Source organism: Podarcis liolepis (genome assembly GCF_965112155.1).
Source record: "Podarcis liolepis genome assembly, chromosome: 1".
Taxonomy (NCBI): domain Eukaryota; kingdom Metazoa; phylum Chordata; class Lepidosauria; order Squamata; family Lacertidae; genus Podarcis; species Podarcis liolepis.
This window is the reverse complement of record NC_139554.1, coordinates 48453124-48458692: the sequence shown is the minus strand read 5'-3', so window position 1 is coordinate 48458692 and position 5569 is coordinate 48453124. Positions and strand designations below refer to the sequence as shown.

General features: G+C 44.2%; 1 long non-coding RNA gene across 1 annotated transcript; it reads right to left on the bottom strand.

The window, feature by feature from the left end:
• Positions 1 to 1106: 1106 nt before the first annotated feature.
• Positions 1107 to 4603, bottom strand: LOC310709356. Its single transcript, XR_014527476.1, has 3 exons — positions 4527 to 4603; positions 2906 to 4089; positions 1107 to 1226 (listed from the first exon to the last, which is right to left on the bottom strand). It is a non-coding gene; the product is annotated as an uncharacterized lncRNA (long non-coding RNA).
• Between the last annotated feature and the right edge of the window lie 966 nt (positions 4604 to 5569).

The following is a 5569-nucleotide window of genomic DNA, read 5'->3' as shown; positions in this document are numbered from 1 at the left end:
CCTCTACAGTATTTATAGGAACTCAAACACTGAGATCCCGCTCTGTTCCAGTAACAAGAAGCCGAAAGCACCAGCCTGAAGATGACGAGTGAGACCTCGTCGAAACGTCGCCTAGACACCCCAACTTTTACACGGGAAGACACCCGAGGACACCAAAACCTGCATTCCTGTACCCGTGAAAATCTACGAAAACATATATATATATATATATATATATATATATGATGCCAGGGATACCCAGTTTTTCAGCCTTACTTGCATAAACACAGGTTTAAATATACCATGACAATCTGCTTCATAGAATCATAGAATAATAGAGTTGGAATAGACCACAAGGGCCATCGAGTCCAACCCCCTGCCAAGCAGGAAACACCATCAGAGCACTCCTGACATATGGTTGTCAAGCCTCTGCTTAAAGACCTCCAAAGTAGGAGACTCCACCACACTCCTTGGCAGCAAATTCCACTGTCAAACAGCTCTTACTGTCAGGAAGTTCTTCCTAATGTTTAGGTGGAATCTTCTTTCTTGTAGTTTGGATCCATTGCTCCGTGTCCGCTTCTCTGGAGCAGCAGAAAACAACCTTTCTCCCTACTCTATGTGACATCCTTTTATATATTTGAACATGGCTATCATATCACCCCTTAACCTCCTCTTCTCCAGGCTAAACATGCCCAGATCCCTTAGCCGTTCCTCATAAGGCATCGTTTCCAGGCCTTTGACCATTTTGGTTGCCCTCCTCTGGACACGTTCCAGTTTGTCAGTGTCCTTCTTGAACTGTGGTGCCCAGAACTGGACACAGTACTCCAGGTGAGGTCTGACCAGAGCAGAATACAGTGGCACTATTACTTCCCTTGATCTAGATGCTATACTCCTATTGATGCAGCCCAGAATTGCATTGGCTTTTTTAGCTGCCGCGTCACACTGTTGGCTCATGTCAAGTTTGTGGTCAACCAAGACTCCTAGACCCTTTTCACATGTACTGCTCTCAAGCCAGGTGTCCCCCATCTTGTATTTCTGCCTCTCATTTTTTTTTGCCCAAGTGCAATACTTTACATTTCTCCCTGTTAAAGTTCATCTTGTTTGTTTTGGCCCAGTTCTCTAATCTGTCTATGCCCCAAAGTTTCTCTAGTTCTTCTTTTGGTGGCTTGGACAGTTTAGTTCACACTTGTGTAATCTCCCTCTAGTAAGATCTTTATACAGGGTAGCTTTGCAGATCAACTCAGTCACTAGTAGGGATGGAAGGATTTGTTAATTTTGCTTCTCTTTTTTTCAGGCTTAAATCCAGTTCTCCACATTTTGCAGAAACTTGTGACTTTTTGAATACATGTGAATTTTTGGACAAGTGTTAATTTTAAAGAAAGGCTGTGTTTTGTTCACATATTGCTTCAGAAGGTACAGATTTGATAAATGCAGCTTTATATCCAAGCTGATTTGAATTGATATCCAGACCTTAGCTTTAGACTTTTTCTCTCGGCTTTTTCTCATACCATTGTCATCAATTTCCTTCTCTTCCAACTCCTCAGGGTACAGCTAATTTAAAACTGACTGGAACCTCCAGCCAATCAGAGACCCCAGGCCAATCAGACTGAACTCATCTGATCTAGGCCCTGCCTAATAAAACCTTAAAGTCTTTGTCAGAACTTGTCCCCCAAAAAACTACTGCTACACAGGCAACCTCACAGCGGTCTTGAATGCCTATTTATATGCTGTCTATGTGAGTGGGTTGCCACAGTCACTCTGTGCAGCTTCCAACAAATAATAAAACTACAGTAAAACACCAAACATTAAAAACTTCCCTATATACCTATACAGCATTTCTCAGTAGTATACCAGATGATGATCTTAAGCAAGTGTGAAATGTTCATTTAAATGCTGCAGAACAAAATTTTCATTTCACGCATCTGGATTGTGAATACAACAAGGTTCATTAAAATAAAAGCAAAGTTGTACATTTAATTAATCATAAAATCACTGAAGTGGGTAACTCGCCTGACTTCAATAAACTATGCACTCTTGGAATTGAGAAATGGGCACATAACATAAGTTAACTGAGGCCAAATTTATAATTCCTTTTCGCAGCTTTTGATGAGTGGCAGAACAATCCAAAACCCCTTTGAACTGGACGGGGCTGTATGTGATCAGAAAATTTAGTGATCAAAAAACGGATCATGCTTATAGGAAAGTGAAAGAGAAAAGGAGTATAATTCTGGAAAAAAATAACTTTTGGTTCTGGGCGAGCATCAGGAACTTCCCAAATATGGGGGCAGGTGTGCCGCAATTTCTTGTTCCAGCCCAGTTAGCTTTAATTTAATTTCTGACACAATCTTAAATATGGTGGACAGTTTTTGAACTGAGAATTGTCAAATTGCAAGCCAGTTATCATGCCTTTTCCAAGTCTTCCTTTTAAAAATTCCAAGCCAGTAGAATATGCAGCCACAACCCATTCTCCTTTGCTCACTTTTCTCCTCACCCACCGCAAGGGGGGAAACTACAGTTCTGCTTGTTGCAGCCATGAGACAGGAGGGAGAGCAAGCAGACTGGTACAGGAACATGGCAGAAGGTATAATGGCTGCATACTTTGCCATGGTCTTAGAACATGTAGGAAAAAGCAGTACCTTCAGGATGCCATATGGCAACAATATTTAGTTGAAATGTAACATATTCAGACCCAGATTGGGCCAAAGAGCCTAATGGTTAGAGGCCATTGAGCTTGACCTGGGAGCCCTGTAGAACTGGCACTGGCTCCCTACCGATTGAGCTACAGAGGCTACTGGTCAAAGAGAGAAACTGTAGGCAATTTCAATCAGGCAACTCTCATAACAGCCCATAATCTTCCTGGCCCGGGAAGCCAAATAATATTTCAGAGCTCAGATGTACATCATTTTGGTGTAAGTGTTGGCAGTACCTTGTTGGATAACATGAAAGACTCAAGAGTTCACATGGCTACTGTTGAGCAACATCCTATCTTGACGGCCGTCTGTGAGGAAAACTGTGGTGATGCAGGAGTGAGCTTTGATCAGAGCTGTCATAACTGTGTAGATTGCCCTCCAGCTAGCTGTGGAATCTCAGGGGTTGTCATGGTTAGACTATGGTGTTTGTTGGCTGCCTTGTCAGCATGGTTACTGGGGACAGAACAATTATGCTGTCATGCTGCTTGCACCAGTGTTTCAGCAATTTTCCCAATCTGCTTTTTCAGTGTCCTATTGGATGAGCATAGGATCACAACTATTTTATGCCACTGTCAGCCCTGGCATAATGCTCAACGTTCTGCCTCTGATCATAGGATAGGTCCGCTTGCCTTTCTCCCTCTGATGACCTCACTTTTCCAGCCTTCTCTTTTGGCCAAGCCTGGAAGAAGCATCTTTTTCTGTGAACAGCAAACCTGAACACAATGCTGTTCTTGTACTTGCTCCATTACCGAACCAGATGATCAACTTTAGTGGAACCTATAATTAGACTAAAAATTCAGCTTCCATCTTTTAATTTTTTTCTCCCCATGGAAGAACTACCACATTCAAAATGCACTGGGAATTTTGCTTTGCAATTAAACTCTGTCTGCACCTGTTTGGCTTCTGCATTTGACATCCACCTCCTCTTTCAAGTAAGGCAGGGCAGTAGCCATGATGGGACCAGCACTGATGGGCACATATTCTTTTACATTTGTGGCTTTTTACTTCTTCCATTAAAAAATGTCAGCTTGTTTTTAAAATAGAAACATTTTAAAACCTTAGTCACAAGTGGACCACTGTTGCCCATCTCTACCCCTTCCAAGTGACCAGGAGGTCTGGCACAGTTCCTCAAAAAGGGCCCCCCTCCCCCCCCCAAAGGAGCACATGAAATAATAAAAAAAGACTTATTCAGTTAAAATGGTTTTTTAAAAATCATTTGTATAATTCATGTAGCTGGAGAAGAGAAGCATGTTGTGGGCAGAGGCAAGTGGACTTCTGGTGCAATTGCGCCAGGCTACTTCTGACCGCCAGCCCACTCAGAAGTGATATTCCAAGCTCCATCTGCTTGTTCATCTATCTCTTCCCATCCAACAGTCCCCCTGGACCAGGGCCGTTTTTTCAAGATCATAATCATCTTTGCCTTGTGTAATGGGAATTGGGGTTACTTGTGCGTAAACTGCAAACTGCTCCAAGCTAGTCGTATAGCTAAACCTTTCCCTGGTTTGACAGCCCTTACAACGCGACTGTCTTAGTCACTGGCAGAATCCGTGAGTGGGCGTCTCCTAAACTTCCTCCAACATAGAAATTCTTTGACGCCCAGTCTCCTCCTAGATTCTCTGCGCGGAAGCCTTCTGCGCAGCGTGGGCGTGCCAAGCGGAGGTCCTGTGCTCTCTCCGCTGATTTCACTGGAAGAGTCTCGGAGCCTCCCCTCCGCCTTGCTCTCGGCTTCCCCTTTCTCCCTGGTGTCCCCTGGATTTCTTTCCCCCGTGGGAACCCTCTCTCTCTCCTTGCTAGTTCCCTCCCCTGCATCATTGGAGCGTCTTACCTCTCTTGCCTCTGATGGCAGTTCCCTGACACCTTGCTTAAATCATTCAGAAAGAAGAGTGACCCTTTTGCAGGGCCGGCCTGTCCATGAGGTAGACTGGGGCAGCTGCCTCAGGCAACAGAATCCAAGAGGAGCCCTTGTGGTGCCCCCTTCCCCGCCACTGGAGAAGCAAGAAGAACTGGATACAGCAGCTTCCAGGTTCTTGCAGGGCTCTAGACGGAACCTGGAAGCCACAGCTGCACGATCCCAGTAAGCAAGACATCCGTGGCGGCAGCAATGGTGGCGGCGGGGGGCAGGAAGCAGCCTGTGTTGCTCCCACAGTGGCACCTTCCTGTTTTGCCTCAGTCAGCGAAATGGGACCACGAGCACAGCAGGATGCTTAAAGGGTACAAGGGATAACTTAAGGAAGTCACAATTTAAGGTATTGAGTAAGTGCATTTTTAAACTTAAAGATATCTGTTATTTGACATTCCTTTCGGACACTAACAATTCATAGAGGCTAAAATGCACATAGGCACTTGAGCTTCACGAATTTAAAAGAAGTGTGTAGAAATAATAGAAGACACTGATTTTTTTTTCATTTTTTATTTTGGAGTCTCACCTAGAATTGGAGGTGTCCCACTGAAACAGACTGGCTATAGTCAGGTGCTGGTAATTCTCCTCATCCAGTACCACAACCACATGGAGTCCTTGTGTTGCCCCTGGCAACAGGGCCTGGTTCCTTCATGGCTTGCTTGCCAGCCAATAGTACTGCTTCATCAGAGACAATGGAGGAAGACTTGTTCCAGCCCTCATGGGAATGATGGTCCCAACTTCCCACAGCCACCCTGCTTTATGTGTTTGTGCATATGTGTATAATTTGAAACAAGCCTACCGCAAATCCTTGTCTCTGTGATGAGTTCATATGAGACGCTTTATCTCACACTCTAGATTGGGATCTTAATTGAACACCCCTAACACTAGCAGATATGATACTTAGCTATTCTCCTAACAAATTATGTAATATAGTCACGGGTACATTGAGGGGAACAGGATGAAACAAGGAGATACATGTCAGAAACACACAATTATAGAT